Source organism: Taudactylus pleione, unplaced genomic scaffold, assembly GCF_031769625.1.
Source record: "Taudactylus pleione unplaced genomic scaffold, aTauple2 ptg000260l, whole genome shotgun sequence".
Lineage (NCBI taxonomy): Eukaryota > Metazoa > Chordata > Amphibia > Anura > Myobatrachidae > Taudactylus > Taudactylus pleione.
Genome location: NW_028284662.1, coordinates 1512732 through 1535000, shown reverse-complemented (window position 1 = coordinate 1535000; position 22269 = coordinate 1512732). Strand labels below are relative to the sequence as shown.

General features: G+C 43.9%; 1 protein-coding gene across 1 annotated transcript in view; it reads right to left on the bottom strand.

Annotated features, from left to right (window-relative positions):
• The window catches only part of LOC148514722 (protein yippee-like 2), a 109478-nt gene that overhangs the window by 37508 nt on the left and 49701 nt on the right, over positions 1-22269 (bottom strand). The gene's annotated exons all lie outside the window — the stretch shown is intronic.

Sequence of the window (22269 nt, the reverse complement as noted above, 5' to 3'; positions counted from 1 at the left end):
ATCAAGTGAAATGCATGCTCAATCGGATTCAGGTCAGGGGATTGACTTGGCCATTGCATAACATTCCACTTTTTAGCCTTAAAAAACTCTTTGGTTGCTTTTGCAGTATGCTTCGGGTCATTGTCCATCTGCACTGTGAAGCGCCGTCCAATGAGTTCTGAAGCATTTGACTGAATATGAGCATATAATATTGCCCGAAACACTTCAGAATTCATTCTGCTGCTTTTGTCAGCAGTCACATCATCAATAAATACAAGGGAACCAGTTCCATTGGCAGCCATACATGCCCACGCCATGACACTACCACCACCATGCTTCACTGATGAGGTGGTATGTTTTGGATCATGAGCAGTTCCTTTCCTTCTCCATACTCTTCTCTTCCCATCACTCTGGTACAAGTTGATCTTTGTCTCATCTGTCCATAAGATGTTGTCCCAGAACTGTAATGGCTTTTTTAGATGTTGTTTGGCAAACTGTAATCTGGTCATCCTATTTTTGAGGCTCACCAATGGTTTACATCTTGTGGCGAACCCTCTATATTCACTCTTGTGAAGTCTTCTCTTGATTGTTGACTTTGACACATATACACCTACCTCCAGGAGAGTGTTCTTGATTTGGCCAACTGTTGTGAAGGGGTCTTTCTTCACCAGGGAAATAATTCTTCTGTCATCCACCACAGTTGTTTTCCGTGGTATTCCGGGTCTTTTGGTGTTGCTGAGCTCTCCGATGCATTCCTTCTTTTTAAGAATGTTCCTAACAGTTGATTTGGCCACACCTAATATTTTTGCTATCTCTCTGATGGGTTTGTTTTGATTTTTCAGCCTAATGATGGCTTGCTTCACTGATAGTGACAGCTCTTTGGATCTCATATTGAGAGTCGACAGCAACCGATTCCAAATGCAAATGTCACACCTAGAATCAACTCCAGACCTTTTACCTGCTTAATTGATAATGAAATAACGAGGGAATAGCCCACACCTGTCCATGAAATAGCTTTTGAGTTGATAGTCCCATTACTTTTGGCCCCTTAAAAAGTGGGAGGCACATATAGAAACCGTTGTAATTCCTACACCGTTCACCTGATTTGGATGTAATTACCCTCAAATTAAATCTGAAAGTCTGCAGTTAAAGCACATCTTGTTTGGTTCATTACAAAGCCATTGTGGTGGTGAATAGAGCCCAAAGTATGAAAATTCTGTCAATGTCCCAATATTTATGCACCTGACATACAATTTTTTTATATATATATATATATATATATATATATATATATATATATATAAAAATTGTAACACTTGTTTTGTTGTGTATCAAATCATCTGTCCTTGTGGACTCTCTTATATCGGTAAAACCGAGAGAAAGTTCAAGGAACGAATGGCAGCAACATCGCTCGGCCATTCGCAGTGCCCTATACAGTGGCACTAGCGAACAGCCAGTGTCTCGCCACTTTGTCGAATTTAACCACCCTCTAGCCAGCATTAAATATAGAATGATTGCTCACATTCCCCCCCCTAGTAAGAGGTGGAGACCGTGCTTCCAAACTACTTCAGTGTGAGGCACGTTGGATAGCCCAGTTAGATGGGATTTTCCCAAATGGGTTTAATGAAAATATTTCATTTAATAGTTTCTTATAGTCTCCCTATAGCGTATGAAATATTCACGGAGGTAGAATTTTCTGTTGTACATAAGCCTTTACCTTAGGATATTAGATATAACGTCATTAGTTGAGTCCATGTGGTGACTTTATGGATTGGAACGCATATTCAAGATAGAGGTTGAATAATAAACAGGTGTTATTGTAGTCTTTTAACTCCGCTTGCATTTTAATCCCTATGGAGGTTGTATTCATGTGCTGTTTTGTTTTAATTTACATGGTAGTCATGGTGATGGTGACACGATTGAAAGGCGCCGAGTATATGCGCTCAGCGTCATGACATTATCTTTTTGTGCCGCCGGGCGGGTGAGTGGTCCCAGCCCCAGTTTCTGGCTTCACGTGTGATACTTCACGTGTATAAAAGGTATGTACGTTGTTTGTATTTTTTCATCTTGATAAAAGTTCTGCATGGAGCTGAAACGTTGATCTAAACGCTACTTGTCGTCTCTCCATTGTACTTATGCCTTGAGTTCCGCACCTTCGTATCATATTCTATATATATATATATATTTTTTTTATGTATACTTTGCGCTTTAAATTTATCACACTGTTCTGAGAAGTGACCATGAATATGGAATGCCGTCTTCCAGCACTCCCCACCCCCAGGATCTACCCTCCCCCCACTAGGGCTTGCACTTACTAGCATATTATTCTGTGACAGTGAAACTGTTTCTTTCAGTCACTGCCCACTGCTGTTTATCGGCTGCTCTCCAGACAGTGACAGCCACACCGTCCTCCTCTTAGAATGCCTGCACAAATGTCCTGCCGCTGCTGGATGTTACGTGACGTCCACGGCCTCAGCAGAGCAGGGCACACAACAACGGGCAAGATGGAAATATCAGTGATGGTGGTTCCTGTGGCCAGTGTAATGAGTTTATCAGCGGGTCGTCTGTACTAGGGATGTGCGCCGAACATTTTTGCCGGATTTGGATTTGGTTCTAATTCGTTGTCCGGCTTTGGATTTGGATTTGCCAAACTGCGGTGACTGGCTTTGGATTTGGATTTTTTTTTACAAAAATTGACAAAAAAAAAGCTAAAATCACATAAAGTGGTCTTTTTTTTCTTCCTAGAGTAACATTCATTTCCAGTCAATTTAGACCACCTCACAGCTTATAATATTGTTTTCAACATTATTGGCCAAAGGTTGCAGTGAGCGGACTTGTTACCAAGCGTCAAAGCAGCGGCGCAGACACCACAATTTAAAGCACATCTATGACACATTGCCACACAGCAGCGGCAGAAATGAAAAGTAGTGCACCCACCCAGTGGGGTACGGCCAGCAGAATCACAGTACTTGTTTACAAAGTGGGCTACGGCCCTAGGAGTCACAGTGCACAATCTTATTCACATTACACCGCACATAGGGGGTCATTCAGACCCGCTCGCGAGTGGCAGTACGCTCGCAAGCGGGTCGATGTTCCCCACTGCGTATGCGCACGACGGAGGGAGCTCCGTCGTGCGCATGTGCGAGACCCGGGGAGCGACGGGCTTTCCATCGCTCCGGGTCTCGCACCAAAGGGGGCGTGCTGTCGATGTTGATTGACAGCACGCCCCCTTTGGTGGGCGTGCCTGCCAGACGGAGGCGTTCCCATGGGAACGCCTACCGTCTGAAGCCGGCCCCACTGAAATCACTAGTGATGTCAGTGGGAGTGATTTTGGCTCTGATGGAGCCAAAATCACTCCAGGGCTTGTGGCAGGGAGATCCTACCGCAGGTTCTCCGTCGCAAGTCCGATGGTCGCGATGGTCAAGACCATCGCAACCATCTTTTTGGCCGCTCGCATATGCTGTGGGTGGTCACCCACAGCTATGCGAGCAGCCAGGAGGCCGCTCCATTTTCATGGAGGAGGGCCCTGATTCAGAGCGAGCGCTCTGGTCAGAGCGTTCAGCTCTGAATCAGGCCCATAGTGCCCCTGATTCACATTACACCATAAAGTAGTGTCTCTTATTTATGTTACGACACACAGTAGTGACCCTTTTACACAATGCCCACAGTAGTGCACCTTTTACACAGTGCCCCTTATACAATGCCCACAGTAGTAGTGTCCCTTACACAATGCCCCCAGTAGTATAGCCCCCTATGCAGTCCCCTTAGTAGTAGTAGGGCCTCATATGCAGTCCCCATAGTAGTAGTAGGGCCCCCTATGCAGTCCCCTTAGTAGTAGGGCCCCCTATGCAGTCCCCTTAGTAGTAGGGCCCCCTATGCAGTCCCCTTAGTAGTAGGGCCCCCTATGCAGTCCCCTTAGTAGTAGGGCCCCCTATGCAGTCCCCTTAGTAGTAGGGCCCCCTATGCAGTCCCCTTAGTAGTAGGGCCCCCTATGCAGTCCCCTTAGTAGTAGGGCCCCCTATGCAGGGCCCCCTTAGTAGTAGTATGCTCCCCATTAGCAGGCCCCTAGTGGTATGCCCCCATAAGCAAGCCCCTAGTGGTATGCCCCCATAAGCAAGCCCCTAGTGGTATGCCCCCATAAGCAAGCCCCTAGTGGTATGCCCCCATTAGCAGGCCCCTAGTGGTATGCCCCCATAAGCAAGCCCCTAGTGGTATGCCCCCATAAGCAAGCCCCTAGTGGTATGCCCCCATAAGCAAGCCCCTAGTGGTATGCCCCCATAAGCAAGCCCCTAGTGGTATGCCCCCATATGCAAGCCCCCAGTGGTATGCCCCCATATGCAAGCCCCCAGTGGTGTAGGCCCCCAGTAGTAGGCCCCCATAAGCAGGCCCCCAGTAGTATGCCCCCCCATTAGCAGGCCCCCAGTAGTATGCCCCCCCCATTAGCAGGCCCCTAGTGGTATGCCCCCATAAGCAAGCCCCTAGTGGTATGCCCCCATAAGCAATCCCCTAGTGGTATGCCCCCATAAGCAAGCCCCTAGTGGTATGCCCCCCCAGTAGCAGGCCCCCAGTAGTATGCCCCCCCAGTAGCAGGCCTCCTGTAGTAGGCCCCCCCCAGTAGTAGGCCCCCATACACACACAAAAAAAAAAAAAAAAAAAACTTACCTGTATCCCCGCTCCAGCCGCCATCCACTCTGCTGCCACGCGACGAGGAGGGACCCGGAAGACGGAGCTCATGAGTGAGCTCCAGCCGGCTCCCTCCGTGCAGCAGCCAATGAGAGTCTGTGTGACTCTGATTGGCTGCTGTAACAAACACACAGCTGCCGCTGGCGGCTGTGTGTTTGTTCTGTGTAGGGCAGACCACTATCACAGCGGTCTGCCCTACACTCGAGGAGCCTTGATGTCGGATTCTCTAGCGAGAATCCGACATCAGGCGGCCGCCGTTCGGCCCCAAGCAGGAATCCGAGTCAGGCGGGGAACACCCGAACAGGGTTTGGGTGGACTCGGATCCCCTATGTTCGGATCGGTTCGGATTCCACAGAATCCGAACCACTCATCTCTAGTCTGTACATACCGGCAGATCTGCTAGATATATTGCATCTGTTTTGCGGCACTGCCAACATGATATATCTGAACGACGTCGTTCACACACATATCGTGTGTACAGCCATGGCCAAAGGTTTTGAGAATGACACAAGTATTGGTTTACAGTTTACACAAAATCAGCTGCTTCAGTTTTTACTATGGCAATTTGCATAAACTCCAGAATGTCATGAAGAGTGATCAGATGAATTGCAAAGTCCATCTTTGCCATGACAGTGAGCTTAAACCCAAAAACAAAATTTCCACCGCATTTCAGCCATGCCACAAAAGGACCAGCTGACATGTCATTAACACAGGTGAGAGTGTTGACGAGGACAAGACTGGAGATCACTCTGTCATGCTGATTGAGTTAGAATAACAGACTGGAAGCTTTAAAAAAAAAGGGTGGAGCTTGAAATCATTGTTCTTCCTCTGTTAACCATGGTTACCTGCAAGGAAACACGTGCAGTCATCATTGCTTTGCACAAAAAGGGCTTCACAGGCAAGGATATTGCTGCTAGTAAGATTGCACCTAAATCAACCATTTATCGGATCATCAAGAACTTCAATGAGAGAGGTTCAATAGTTATGAAGAAGGCTTCAGGGTGCCCAAGAACGTCCAGCAAGCGTCAGGACCGTCTCCTAAAGTTGATTCAGCTGCGGGATCGGGGCACCACCAGTGCAGAGCTTGCTCAGGAATGGCAGCAGGCATGTGTGAGTGCATCTTAACGCACAGTGATGCGAAGATCTTTGGAGGATGGCCTGGTGTCAAGAAGGGCAGCAAAGAAGCCACTTCTCTCCAGGAAAAACATCAGGGACAGACTGATATTCTGCAAAAGGTACAGGGATTGGACTGCTGAGGACTGGAGTAAAGTTATTTTCTCTGATGAATCCCCTTTCAGATTGTTTGGGGCATCTGGAAAAACACTTGTCCAGAGAAGGAAAGGTGAGCGCTAACATCAGTCCTGTGTCATGCCAACAGTAAAGCATCCTGAGACCATTCATGTGTGAGGTTGCTTCTCAGACAAGGTAGTGGGCTCACTCACAATTTTGCCTAAGAACACAGCCATGAATAAAGAATGGTACCAAAATATCCTCCAAGAGCAACTTCTCCCAAACATCCAAGAACAGTTTGGTGATAAACAATGCCTTTTCCAGCATGATGGAGCACCTTGCCATAAGACAATAGTGATAACAAAGTGGCTCGGGTAACAAAACATCGAAATTTTGGGTCCATGGCCAGGAAATTCCCCAGACCTTAATCCTATTGAGAATTTGTGGTCAATCCTCAAGAGGCAGGTAGACAAACAAAAACCCACAAATTCTGACAAACTCCAAGCATTGATTAGGCAAGAATGGGCGGTCATCAGTCAGTATGTGGCCCAGAAGATGATTGATAGCATGCCAGGGTGAATTGCAGAGGTCTTGATAAAGAAGGGTCAACACTGCAAATATTGACTCTTTGCATAAACTCTAAAAACACTGAAGCAGCAAACTCTGAAAACCAATACTTGTGTCATTCTCAAACCTTTTGGCCACGCACCTAACAAACGATATATTGCATAGTGTGTACCTATCATAACAGTATCTGGCTTGTCTTTTAAGGTGCCCACACACATCTCTGCTCTGCACACGATCTGCACACAATTTGGTGTCCAATATTCAAACAAGTTCACAACAGGCGACCCACGATGCAACGGACGATCCAGCCGACCCACGATGCAACAGACGACATATCATGTGGTCCGTACACACCTAACGATCTGGTGAACGATCGCACGATATGACACTCACCAGCCGCATCCAAATGCATCGGGTCGTCAGTCGCGAAAAGTCTTTGGAATTGATTACGTGAATAAGTTTTCACCGGGCGAAATGACGTCACCGGCGATACTTTTCCGCAGAAACGGCCTTTTCGCACCTAATTGAATACGGCCCTAAGTGTCATAAAATAAAATATTTTACAAAGATTAACTGAGTTATAAGAAAGTAGGGACAAGACGGCATACTGAAATGCAATGCTTTCAGCATCCAAAAAGATTTCTTTAATGTATGAATTGCTGGCCCAGTAAAACACTGTTTTAATTATAGCTTTTAAAAGCTGTTTAATGGAAAGCAGACTTCTATTTCATATAATGATGCTTCTTTGTACCCAACCAACTTCTGTGTTTTTCTAATGTCCACAGCAATCGTACTGTATAAATGCACTACTATGATGATGATGAAAACAAATGGTAATGTTACAAACCTGAACAACTGTGGAACTTCTCTTAAAGATTTAAATTTGTAATTTGAATATGAAGTATATGAATTAAATAATGGCATATTTCATCCTTTTTTCCCCATTTAGGGAGTTCTACCTTTTGGGCAAACTTAAAATAATAATAAAAATGCATCAACTAATCATACACACTGTATGGGAAAGTTTTAAAACAATCAACAGTCTAATTTCAATGGTAAAACATATTAAACTTTGTAAGTAAGCCAAGTTCGAGGGCATGTTCACAGACATTTGCTGGGAAAATAGGGAAGCTGCAAGAAAATGAATGTATCCATGTGTGGTACAATATAACCTAATGCAATGTGTTACACATTAACAGATGAATCAATGAATATGAGGTGCTGCATTCTAGTGTAAATGCAGCATTACAGCTGTATACGTGAATGTAATGGGGAGCGGCATCATTAGCTATTATTTGTAATGCACATTCCAGACATTTCTTGATTTGTGAAAAGGACAGTAAAAGTGGAGAGCATACTGGAGAAGAACTAAATGGGACAATTCCCTATGACTGGGTCATAAAAACACAACATCACTTATGTGGAAAGCAATATGTTTTGTGTATAAGATAATTTGAATCATATTTTGTTAATTCTAGGTAGGTGTTCAACCATTTTTTCAGGGCTAGTTTGATAAGTCAGTACCGATGATGTTGAAATGGCAATGTCCCCATCACAAACACAGCATTCAAGGAGCTCCAAAGTTGCGAGCTATGATTAAGATATACTTCTGGAAAGAATGATATAAGCCCATATGCATACACACTATTGTGCCAAATTTTCTACTAAAATATTTATAGCAGAGAAAAAAGGATGTAATAATTCCCCAAGCAGCACTTAAATAGGCAGCAGTAACTTGTAGAGGCATAGGATTTATGTTCCAGTGTGCAGAAATTATAGTCATAGCCATCAGTTTTCTGACATTGAATTTCCTTTAAACGAATCATAGAAAACAATATGGATACCAACAAATGTACAAAAGAGTGCTGTTCACATGGAGCCCATGCCAATGAAAAAGAACAAAACACAAAAAATAACTGTTACTCAAAACACTCTATATTCAGGAATTCATAATCAGAAAAAAGTAGTAAAAACAAATCTCTCAACTTCAGACTTTATTGGTATGTACAAAGACATACTAACTGTATTGCTTTACCTTTGGCATGCAGATAGCAGTTAGAGAAAGCTACACTTCAGATAAGCTCTGTGCCCTACCTCCAACGTAATCACCTTCTCAAAGTTATAGTTAAGTTTTTACTGAAGAGTGTCATCCCACCAAGGACAGGGTTGTTTCAAAGATATACAGGTATTGTATCGGTTTACCTGCTGGACCCAGAGTTTAACTGTTGTTGCTGTTGCCATCTCTGCTTCTCCTAGCAGATACCCATTCCTCCTTTATCGGCAGTTTTGTGGTTAAGACAAATGGAGAGGATTGGAATGGATGCCAGCAGCTGACGCTCTTATAATTTCTACAGTGACTAGCTACAATTACTAGTTAATATTTCACACCTCCATCTTGAACTGACTCTTCTCACTGCAGCTACTACACCATCAGAGGGGGCAGAAAATTGCTAGTCACCCACTCCCTGAGGACGATAAAGGTTCCAGATGAACCGAAATGCGTTAGAGGAGGGAATGTTAGCAGCTGTTTTTTTATTACAATCTTCACACTAGCTCTTGTACCCGGTTTCACCTATATTTTAATTTCCTTCATACCATCTTAACATAATTTATATGCTTCGTTTATTTTATGCCTCTGGTGTAAAGGAGCGTGCTAGTATCAAGATTATGTAAACTACATTTTTTTTTAGTACTGAGCAGTGGCGACTCCAGAGGTGGCGCCAGTCATATATTGAAATAGGGGAGTAACACCAGCTGAGAGCCATCGAAAGCTTTGCAGAAGGTTTAATGGGTCATTAGCAAATGTAGCAGTGGGATGTGTGGGGTCGGGGGTGGGAGGGGTATCTGTTTGGAGGGGTGGGCACAGCTTTGTGTATTATTTCTGTTGCTGGCCCTGCATAATCCACAAGTGTGAGTGGGGTACGCCCTTTTTTTTTTATGTATCCAAGTGGAGGAAAAGATCCCGTTTTGCACATAGATCTCGCAAAGTCCACTTGGGATGAAAAACTGAAAAGAGTTGGGTTTTCTTTTATATTTCGTTGGCTTTATATACACACTGATGAAGAACACCTGTTCAAGAGACAAACAAGAGGATCCTCGCATAAGAAGAAATTCCCATATGATGTCAAGAGATGTATTTTAGTGAGATTGTATTTATTTAGCTCACTTCAATGTTTAAGCATCATAAGCGCCTTTGAACCAGATTGTTCCCATCTTTGTATATACACTCCCTACACTCCCTGAGAAAAGCCAACAGGCGAATATGTGATCAAAATTTGTTTAATACAACACCTCAGCGCATCAAAAGTAAAGCTGCCAACAGTGGAGACACTAGGGTACCTTAAACCCCTAAACAAAAATAAGTGACAATAGTAATAACATGTGTGACCACCGTGTGGCGCTAAACTAAGAAAATCAATACGAAAAATAAAAAATGAATAGGCTACTTTCCTATCCTGTTCTCTCTTGGGACGATGTATCAGGGAGTTCCCAATATGTAAAAAGAGAGATAAGCACAATAGTGTAATATTGAAAAGATCAGGTGCATTTATTAAAACACACAAACATATAAATCAATCTTAAAAGCCTAAATAAAGCCAAACAAATGCCTATTGGACATGGTATAATAATGTCTTTAAAAAGAGGGGCCCATTAGCCCTGCATACCAGATCCAAGATGTATAACTGCGTTGTGGGTGCAATGCTGACCGTCCGGACCAAGTCAAGCAGTGACTAACCAACGATAACTGGTACTGGGGGTCCAGGGTCCTTCTCCTCAGTAAATTGACTCTGCCGTCCTTAACGCGTTTCGAGCCCTCCTGGCTTTTCTTCAGAAGGATGCATCCTTCTGAAGAAGAGCCAGGAGGTCTCGAAACGCAGAAATTTACTGATTCCCAACAGTCACTGCTGACATCCAGGCCAGTGCGTGGTGTTGAAGAATTACTACAAGAAATCCCCACCACAAGTTAATAAGGAATCGGTATGATTTACCGCCGGACCCATGCCCGGCGGTTGGAATCCCGACAGCGGCATCCTTGCAGAGGAGGAAATCACGATCGTCAAAAGTAATACTAACCTATTTGTAACCCCTAACCCTAAACCTCCCTTAGGGGTGCCTAACCCTAACCTTCCCCCCCAGTGCCTAAACCTAACCCCCCCTTCCCCGCAGCCTAACCCTAAGTCCCCCCCGGGGGTGCCTAACGCTAACCCCCCCTTCCCCTAGCCTAAACCTAACCTCCCAGGGGGTGCCTAACCCCAAGTCCCCCACGGTAACCCTAAACCTAACTTCCCCCATCCGCGGCTATCCGCGCCCCTTCGATCAGGATGCCGGGCGTCGGGCTTCCGGCGTATGTCTAATGACAGGCGTCGGCATAACGACGCCTGTCTTTAGACCCTTGCCGGGATATGACAGTCGGGTAGCCGGCTGCCGGGATTAGGTCCGCTGGCATCCCGACTGCATTCCGGTAATAAACCTTTATTGCCCCAGGGACCTGGAGTACATCAATATCTATACCAAGAACCCACCACAAGGTGGAATTGACTGTATTGCCAACCAAGACTTTGGTTAGAGTAAGGAGGTGGTCAACAGAGGTGTTCCACTCTCTAAGGACACTTATCACTGTTAAGTCATTGCTTAGTCAACAGTCTGAAATAACTTTGCTGCAGATATACAAAGTGTGAAGGTGTGCAAATACATAGAAAACTGTCAGCAGAGTTATACCACATCTCGGACACACAAATTCCTACTCTGGTGAATGTGTCACCACCACATTAACGCCCCTCACCACCACAAACTCATTAACCCTTCACCACCAGTATACATACTGCAGGCCCTGTATTCAGACCCATGTGTCTCTTTGTTAAAATAAAAGATTTGCAGTGCCACTACTAGTATGTTATGTGACCTTATTAAATACCATAATTAGTGGGAACACTTGCACAATAGAAGGGCAGACTACTCTTCTTTATATACATTAATCATACTTAGATTGGGACATCTCTGCCTAGTCTGCAGCTCATCAATAGGACCATACCTCAGTAAGCACTAGGTCTATACCCCTGAATGACTTGTTTATATTTCACATCTCCAACTTGAACTAACTTTTCTCATTGCAGCTGTACTACACCACCAGTAGGGTCACCAAGGAATATTGGCAGTGGCTGATTATGCCTCACCCCTATAATAGCCACACACACACACACACACACACACACACACACACACACACACACACACACACACACACACACTTTCCCCACTACCAACATTATGTTTTAATTACTTCCTTCATCTTGGGTTGTAAAGCTCATTTGGGCAAGGCCAACTTTACGTTCTGTCATTGTATGCAATTTCTTTATATCATGATCCCTTTAATAATTTATAATAATAAGTTTATTTATATATATCCCTCCTCCTAAAGGACTCAAAGTGCTTTACATTTACAGTACAAAATACTAAATAAGCTTAAACAAAGGGACATTAGTGAAATGCTTGGGTGAATAGGTGAGTCTTGAGTCTATTTTTGAAGGATTCTAGAGTGGAGGCCTCTCGAACTGTGCGGGGAAGTGAGTTCCAAAAGGTTGGAGCCACAAAACTGAAAGCTCGACCCCCAGACGAATTCTGTGAGATTCTAGGTACTGTTAATAGTCCTTCGTCAACGGATCGCAGTAATCGAGTGGGACAGTAAGGGATCAGAAGCTGCTTCAGGTACCCTGGGCCATGGTCATGAAGGGCTTTGTAAGTTAGTGAGTCAATCTTGAAAACAATTCGCCATCTGACAGGCAGCCAGTGAAGAGAGTAGAGAATGGGTGTTATGTGGCTAGAATGGGGCTGGTTGGTTAATAGCCTGGCAGCTGCATTTTGTACCATCTGCAAGCGGTGTAATTCTTTTGCTGGGAGACCGAGGTAGAGGGCATTGCAGTAGTCTAGGCGTGATGATATAAATGCATGTATGACTTTAGGCAGATCTTCTGAGGGAATTAAGTGCTTGATTCTGGCTATGTTCCTCAGATGAAAGAATGAGGATTTGATTGTGGCTGATACCTGATGTTTAAGTGTCAAGCCACTATCCAGGACAACACCAAGATTCCGCACATGTTTAGGGTTTTGTAATTCTGAACCCCCAAGCGTAAGTCCTGTTGGTTGGCTATGCTGTACCCCTGTCCTGTGACCTATCATAAGGACCTCTGTTTTATCAGGGTTCAGTCGCAGCCAACTGGCACTCATCCACTCCTGAAGCTCAGCTAAGCAGCCATTTAGGGTTGTTATTGGGTCCTTTGCACCTGGAGCAAAGGACAGGTACAGTTGTGTATCATCTGCATAGCAGTGGTAGACCAGGCCATGATGTCTGATTATTTCACCCAATGGTAACATGTATACTGCAAAGAGCATGGGAGATAGTATAGAACTGGTGATGAAGAGTTTACTCCAGAAGAAACTCTGTGACCTGCCATTGAGAAATGATTTGAACCATCTAAGGACTGTGCCATCCAGTCCACAGAAATTTTTCAGGCGCTCAATTAGAATCCCATGGCCCGCAGTACCAAATGCTGCTGAGAGATCCAGAAGGATTAAGATTGAACAATCACCTCTGTCTCTTGCCATCAGAAGATCATTAAGCACACATACCAGGGCTGTTTCAGTGCTATGTCTTCTCCTGAATCCTGACTGGAATAGATCATAAACATCATGGGTAGACAGGTGGGTTTCCAGTTGCATTGCCACCACTTTCTCAATGACCTTTCCTAAAAAAGGAAACTTTGATACTGGTCTATAGTTGGTCATGCAGTCAGGGTCTAAATTAGATTTTTTAAGAAGTGGTCTAACAATTGCTTCCTTTAGAGGTTCTGGAAAAATGGCTGTTTGCAAAGAGAATTGAACTATTTTTACAATTACAGGGCCAATAATGTCTATACACCCTATGAGAAGCTTGGTTGAGGCAGGGTCCAGATCACAGGTGGTTGATTGCAACATTCTGATATTTTAGCAATGTCTTTTACATCCATTATATCAAAGCTGTTCCAGGGAGACAGGTGGCTTACCTTGGCAGGCTTGGTAGTTTGGCACTCCTTTGATGGCACTGTGGGGATTCCAGCCCGGATGGAGGATACTTTATCTGCAAAGAATTTTGCAAACTCATTGCATCTTGACTGGGAGAGGGTTTCATCAGGCTGTAGGCATGCTGGTTTGCAAAGCATCTCCACTGTACGGAAAAGCTGAGCCGGCCTATTGTTTGCTGCCTCGATCTCATTTGAAAGGAACTCTTTTTTTTTTTTTTTTTTTTTTTTATTACGGGTGATGGTTGATTGAGATTCTCTAATATGTTTGATTAGTGTTAACTTATCCTCTACCAGGTTCGTTTTCCTCCATCACCTTTCAAGTCTACGCCCCCTTTTCTTGAGTTCACTAACACTATTATTAAACCAAGGGGCTTGATGGTGTGGTATGATGGGTCGTATACGCACAGGGGCAATAATATCCATTGCAGCTGTCACATCCCAGTTATAGTAATGGACAAGGGAACAAGGATCTTCACAGGTCCCCATTACCGCAGAAAGATCCAGGTTTGCTGCAAGAGCCTGGGGAGTCATGCCCCTCCTTGGACGATACCTTATCAACTCCATTGTACAGCAGTACATAAAATGTTGACATTTCATAAATATAATACTAATAATTGTCATTTCCATCTGTGCAGTCACCTAAATCTTTACATAACCAGCAGATCAACTGGTTTATTTCTGAAAATGCCTCAAAAAAATTGTTTTGTGGATACAAATGCACCCAATGAACTGAGCTTTTACAACCAAGAGCAACACAAATAAACAACTCAGCATAATTGCTCTAATGAAAATGGATAACAAATGGATAATATAATTTAATTAGTGATAGTTTGTGCAAGCCCTATTGCAGTGATCTGCAACCTTTTTGAACTCATGGCACACCGAACAAGATTTTAAAATTGCCAAGGCACACCATCTGTCCCCCATGGAGAAAAACACACACATTGTTCCCCACGGACACACACACACATTGGCCCCCACATAAAACAAAAATAAAACATATCGGCCCCCATTGAAAAAAAACAACAATCACACTATCCCAGTCAGAAGTCAATATAATACACATGGTCCCCACATAAAAACACAGTTACACTGCCACCCCCCCAGAAACCAAAATAAAACACACTGGCCCACAAATGAAAAAAAATATCACACTATCACCCTCAGAAAGCAAAATAATATACATTGCCCCCACATAAAAGAACACAATTACACTGGCACACACAGACAGCAAAGTAATACATATTGACCCCCTACCTGAGGCTCCCTGTCCCTCGGTAGCATCTAGATGCCATTTTACTGGGCACATCCTGACATCTGTCAGCAGCGGTTGGTGCAGGCTTGCAGCAGCCTGTCACATTCACTGCGCAGTACTGTGCTGGCGGGACAGCGACACGGCGTGCGAGACCTATGATGTCACGCCGCCGCATCTCCATTGGTACGGCGCGGGGAGCGGTTGAGTCACCCGGAAGAGCTCAGCTCTGCCCGGACACAAAGTTGAAAGTTAAGCTGCGGGGGGCATCTCCGGCGGCCCTTCTCTCGCGGCACACTTAGGAACCACTCATGGCACACTAGTGTTTGCGATGGCACAGCGGTTGAAAATCACTGCCCTATTGCATCTAAAATGTTAAAGCTGTTTGAAGATGGAAAGACTCTGAACAAACAAAGCTCCACCAGTATCATCATTTCCAAACATAGGGGGGAATCCAATTAGCCCCGAAGTCGGCCTGACGCCGGCACTGAGAATCCACGATAATTGCCGTTTTTCACCTAAAAAAAAGGCGAAGACATATAGGTCCGCGAGCTTATCGCGGTACCTATGTGTTTTCGGGAGAACTAGCCTATTATTTCGACCAAAATAATAGGATGAAAAAAAAACAGCAGCGAAAATCGCTGGGGTCAATTCGTGCCTGAACAATGTTCGGGGCTAATTGAATACCGCTCAAAGTTGCAATCATAGCCATAATTATGTCATTTGTGTACAGGTTTATAGTAAATAAGCTAAAATTAGGTGGCTGTGAAGTAAAAGGCATATTTTCCCTTTTTCTACCTATATTGCCATGGCCTCTTCATAAAACATTACATCTTAATGTCAGCTTTTGGAATGAAGTGTGTACAATGTGCCTCTGTTAGCAATCCTCATTTTGAACTACAGGAAGTTTTGTATAACCTAGAAGAGTCTCTTGTATAAAAAGCAGTAAAGGCTCTTATATAAAGGACACAGTTTCTTGCACAACTCAGTACTTCAAGGGATTCATCGTTGTTGTCATGTGGTATTTTGGATGTTACATTCAACTGTTCCCTTCACACTAATTTTTTTAAATGCTGGCCAACTAAAATGACCTCTTTCTACAAATCAGCAACTCACATTTTCCAGAGAATAAGCCTAGACATTATTTAGCATAAGTCAGACCTTCCATGCTTTTATCCACATTTCTGCTGGCTAGGTTGTACATTTCATTCCTGCTCTATTTTTAGCTTCTATAAACGGAGCCTGCACAAGAGATTTTATTGCAGCAAGAACTGCAGAGACAAACTCACTAGAGTCATTACCTGAGACGTGGGAGTATATTTAGTTACAGGGCAGGTTTTTCGCAGCTTAAAAACAAAAGATGATTATCCGCCCTGCTTCCATACTTCCCCAATTCCAGAAATGACAGTACACCAAATGACACATCTATGGACCGCGATGCACAATGCTGTACACTTTCGGCATGCACGGCAAATGTGGCCCTCATATGCTATATTATATAACATTTTGGGGGGCAAGTATTAAGCCTGCAAACAGTCACAAATTAAAGTGTAACAGTCATGTGGTTTCGAAAAACGTAACCTTAATTGTACAGAAATTGCAGTGTACAGTTATTAGTACATAGACTATTATTGAGAGAAATCTGCACTAATACTAAGTATCTCCCGCTCATTGTCATTAATACACTCGGGATTATTTAAATTAGCTGCTGGTGAGGGCAGAAGTTCATATGGCTCTAATGTGATTATTCAGCCAATGTACACACAGGTGGAAGCTAGATTATGTCATAGGATGTTTCTTGGGAGCATACTGAAATCCTGCCAGCACATGCGATGTTCACATTAATATATTTACATATACACTGTATATGACTAACTTCATGCTGGCAAATAAAAAGGCAAAAACGCGAGAAACCATACAACTGTAACACCGAAAATGTAAACCGTCTAGTTATTTGTAGTCTTGTCCACATCTCTCTTCGTGTTCAGTTGTACATAAGTAAAGGATACAGTGTTACCGCACTGTACATAAGTGACGTGGCCGAAAAACGCTCTGCTCTGACCCCTGCCGCATCACAGTGCCAAGTGGCACCGGGCTGGAGGGCAGAGAAGATCCCTCCCCCTGTTTAAATAGAAGGGCATGTTGCCAGTGAACAGTGAAGAGGGGCACTCCTGCGCCCACGTGCTTGTTACAGAGGGGCTTTCTGTGCAGCCAGCGAGTGGGGCAGTATTTGGGCTGGCCATCAGTCCAGCCAGCAAGTGTGGGAATTAACTGGGTGCTGTTAGAAAAAAAATATGTGTCCAAAAAGCAATTATTAGGAAGCATCTGGGTGCTGTTTAAAATATTAATTGGGTCCAGAAAGAAATTGTGCAGTATCTGGGCGCTATTTAAAAAAAAATAAAATAGTGTCACACAATTATTGGGCAGTATTTGGATGCGGTTTAAAAAATTATATATATATATATAAAGCAATTGGTCAGTATTTGGACAGCGCTGCCATTTGTGACCAGACTGTAGCTGGGCCTGGCTATATGTGACTAAAGAGCAGTATCAAGGCACTGTTAAAAAATTATATCTGTTCAGCCAGCTGTTACCCATAATTAAAACTTGTTTAAGGAATCGCATGAAGCAGAGCAAACTAAATAAACGGATGCGGATTTCACTAGAGGGACCAGATCCTACAGACTTTGATTATGAAAAAGCTGCAGATAACTGAACTGAGCCTCTAAGAAGAGAATTAGTGTATAAAATGTTAATCTCAAATTTAAATCGCTATAAGATCAGGATTTCAACATAGTGAGAAGGCCTCCACCTGGCTACTTCTTGATGCCACCCGGATAGCAACATTTTCTTGGGAGAACACTGGGATAACACAGGTATAAAACAACCTAGTGCCATAAGGCAGCACTTGAAGATGTTTAGGGTGACACCCGCAGGGTCAGTCCTCCTTCTACTAGGTGCGCTGCTCTCCTCATACTCCACCTTCCCTCAGAAGGGAGAGTTTTATTTTAAGCACTAGACCGTCTGAAAATACTGAAGAACTCAAGAGTGGCCTGCATTCTCCACAAAGCCTGGGCATCTGGTGAGTGAACCCCCCGCAGCCTGTCCTGCTCACAGCTCTAAAATTCTGAAGCATGCCTTTGTCTCAAGACTACAAAATTATCCACCAAACCCGAGCACAATAAAGAGAAGGACAGGGAAGATACTAACAGTTTTAGTACTCATATATTACTTTTGTAAAAGGTTTGTTATTTGTTGTAATCATGGTGGCACATGGGAATATTTTGGGGGCTAGTAATGTTGAATGTCTGGCACCTAAAGAGTAAAACATTGCCTTCCTTCCTATTTAACATTTCCTTCATATTTGTTTGAATTAGAATTGCCACATGGGTGGTATCTGATTTCAGAAAGACAGCAAGCCCGAGCCCACAATTTCTGCTCCACCCCACCTCCCCCTTGATCTGTCCACACTTGTTCCTGGTTCATTCTCCCCCAGGCTGCTCTCTGACAAGTTGGACACTGACCTGACCTTCCTGTAGTTGCTGGTGCATTTGTCTGAAGTGACAGCAAATTAGAGCTAGGGTAGACATTGCCGCTGCATCAGCTGGACAGTGCGGTGTCTGGCTGTGCAGAGAGCCAAGAAGAGTGGCCGGCAGCTGGTGAAATGCTGGAGCTCTGCGCTGGAGGGGTATTGTGCCCATGTGCTCCACTGGAGGTTTCTGTCCTCCCTGAGCTCACCTTAGGACACCAGCGTTGCTGTTTGATAGGTGTACTGCCCCTGTCAAACTCCCCACCTGCCAATGGCCACGGAGCGGGTATGTTATCTCCTGCCAGAGGTGAGTGACTGGCTGCACCATGTGTTACACTATTTACTGTAATGCTGACCAGCGCCGCACTTACCTAGAGACACACTCCTCCCTGACCCCAGTGCAAACATCACATCCTGTGCCTGGCTGACCAGTGCCACTATATCTACTGCCTGCAGTGCACTGCCCCTTGCTAGATTGTTTGTACTAGCCAACTGCATTATCCCCATGAGACAGTCCTTCAAACTTTCTATTAAAGAATGCTTTAAGGCCGGTTAACTGTCAGTGCCCTCCGTCTTACACACTTTTGAGTGATCACTAGACCTAAAATGTAAATTAAGTCAATATGAAGGATATACTATATAGGGCCTATTTCAGAGTTGTATGCTATGCAGATGTTTTCGCAGTTGAGCGATTATTGGCTATCTGTGCATATGTCAAGGTACATTACCTTAGTCGCTTGCGGCGACTATTTACTAGCAGTATGATTGACAGCTCGGGAGCGTTTCTGGGAACTAACGGGAAGTGGCGGAAAAGAAGGCATACGTGTTGCGACCGTTATGGGGGTATATCACATCCTGTGTCTGCGATCCAGTATGCATTGAAAGTGGCTCCGACTTCTCAATATGCAATTCTGCGTGTCTATAGGGTTACTCAGAACTGTGATAATCGAATGATCTGGGTTTGCAAAGCCATACAGGGCCATCCTTACCTATAGGCACACTGGGCAGCTGCCCAGGGCCCCACAATTCTAAGGGCCTCTGAGCAGGGGCAGGGCTGGGGAATATCTGCATGGAGTGTGCGGCCACTCGCTGCTTGCACAAGGCAGCCAGCTGAGGGGCAGGCAGAGAAAGATGCTCTGATTGTGATTTACACACAATCAGAGCTGCCAGGCAGCATTCTCTACCTGCCTCACAGCCTGCAGTCACAGAGCCAGACTTAGGGGGCGTGGGTCACAGGGGACACGAATCCCTGGGCCCCACTCTCTCAGGGAGCCTCCATACTTTATTCACAGCTGCAGTGAAGAGCAGGAACTGCACTGTGAGCTGGAGAAGAGGAGAGGGAGGTGGAGTCCTTATGTTTAAACATTGATTTTGTTGAAAGTACCAAAAAAAAAAAAAATCGAAATGTTTAATTTTATTGACCGTTTACATTTGTATTCCCGTGAATGGGTGAGTAGGGGTCCCAGTGCATTGCTTTGCCCAGGGCCTACAATGCTGTTTAGATGGCCCTGAAGCCATAACTGGGTGTCTCAATGCATTCTTTGACGTCTGCCACATGTGCATATTTCTGCACATCCACTGACTGTGCTGATTAATTTGATATGTGACACTTGTAGATCTATGTGCAACTGAGTCTCTGAATCTGTATATGAAGTGCTACAATGTAGCAGCCCCAACTTTTTTCATTCCAAGTTCTGTTGTGGTTCATATACAGATTCGGGTGCTCACAGATATACAAGTGTCGCATATCAAATTAATCAGCACAGTCTGCTGGTGCGTCCTAGTCGCATCACGAATTAGACACATTTTTGGCAACAAAAGACGCAAAAAACAGAAGTCCAGCACTACCTGGCACACAGAAGGGGGCTTTTTGGCATGACTGTAGCAAAGATGTTTGAGGACACATCAGTATGCATATCATGGGATATCTTTACCGCTAATCAACGAGTTGAATCACTCAGAAAACTCCATTCTAAAGTGTAAATTCAGTTTTCAAGAAACCTGATCATTGGATAGGCTACTGAAGTTCTCGGTTACAGAATTAATAACGGTTTTCAAAGCAGGGTCAGTGCAGTAGGGTAGTTTGCCAAGGGGACTGACCACAATGCTATAACAGCTGGAAATGTAGACAGAGATACGCCATTTCAGAAGTAGATATCCGCTGCCATAAAAATAGGTCCGACATTGGTTTGTTTGTTTCTTACAGTATGTATACAATATACACATGGGAGGTGAAAAAAAAAAAAAGTATTGAAGCACAGGTAACTGTTAGAGTGACTTTGAGACTCATTCATTAACAAGTTTCAAATCTGTGCAACAGCATAGTATACAATGTACTTTACATACCGTAGTACTTTGACCAGATGTTCCTATAGAATGTGTTCCTATAAAATTTTACAGAGTGCTAACGACAATGTTGAAATTGACACAGCACTACCTGTAGCAAAGCGCATGTAGGACACTAGTCACTTACATTATTTTATAGAGACTACACCATCAGACAGCACTTACCAGTCTTTGTTGATGTACATTAAATATCTGGTATTAATGTCAGTGTCTTCACGTCCTAATAAGCAAATTTAAGTGAAAGATTTAAACGTATTTCTCCCCCAAAATTTTTTTTTAAGGGAGAAAAAAAAAAAAAAGTGCCACAAATGTCACTGTATGCAAATTATTTTCCAATATTTTTGCTAATAAGCAGCTGTTAGAGCCATTGATGAAGTCTAGACGAGTTGTTCATCACTGCTACACGTACAGGTTTATTCTGATCAAGACTTTTTAAATACTCTGCAGCTTGACCCCTTCCACCTGGTACAAAATACGTAATTCCTGAAATTCCCTCTTCATGTATTATTACATTTACTTGGGCTGAATTAAATTTAGGAGAAAGAGGTTTTCTAAACTTTAACAAGTTTAGATTAGCTCCAGTACCTGCAATAATTCTAGTGGGAAGTTTGGGATATGAGTGCATATCGGGTAATAGGGGATGTGGTTGTAATCGGTTTTCAGCTGAATAACTGCATATGTATGAAACGTGCATTGCTGTATTTAGCACAACAAGTCTGATGTCTGTCACTGTGAGCCAACATGGGTGCTAAGAGGGTGAGCGATGGTCTTGTTAGAGGTACCCTGCAGGAGCCTAAGTCAGCTGCTGAGTGGGACATTGGGGGGGGGGGGGGGGACAGGCGTGGCCACACCTCCACCCCACACCTGGGCCCGTATCAGCTCTCAACAGCACTGAGAGCCAAATAATAGCAATTCCCACTGTAGCCCAAGGAGCTAAACAAAATGCCAGTAAAAATGTTCTCAAATACAGCATACACAGAACAGAACGGTGTCATAAGATAATAAGGGACATTTAAGAACACTTGCACAAATGGAGAAACAAGAAAGCACAGAGGTGTTGCTCAAAGCATTGATTCAGATTCTGACATTATTCTGCGGTTCAGAAATTAAAAGTAGACATCCGATTGGCTGGTATAGGCAAGATCAATGTTTTTATTTTGCACCAGTTTTAATTTTTTGACTAGTGGTTTATAAACGTGATCTAAAAAGAATGGCAATCTGACGGAAAATAAGCAAAGTCACCTTTCACCAGCCTATTACATAGCATTGTACAATAAATGCATGGAAGGACACAGAAAGGTAGGGGTGGAGAGCCTTCAACTGAGAACTTCAGCAAAAATTGGGGCAGGATACAAGGTTTGTGAAGGGGCAGTAAAGTCCTACAACTGACCTAAAAAGTCAGTACAGAAGTGTGCTCATATGCCTATCCTTTTTGCGCCATGTCGTGAGACGTGCACCTTTTTCCTCAATTTTGTGTCTTAGTTCGCATATAAGGCTAATTCTGTGTTAGGAGCAAAGAAAAAAAAGCAAGTACTGTAACTTTGCACCTGGACAAAGCATGCAGCAATGCAAGGGGAGCAAGTACATTTATTATTTATGCATTCATGGTAAATACTGGCTGCTTT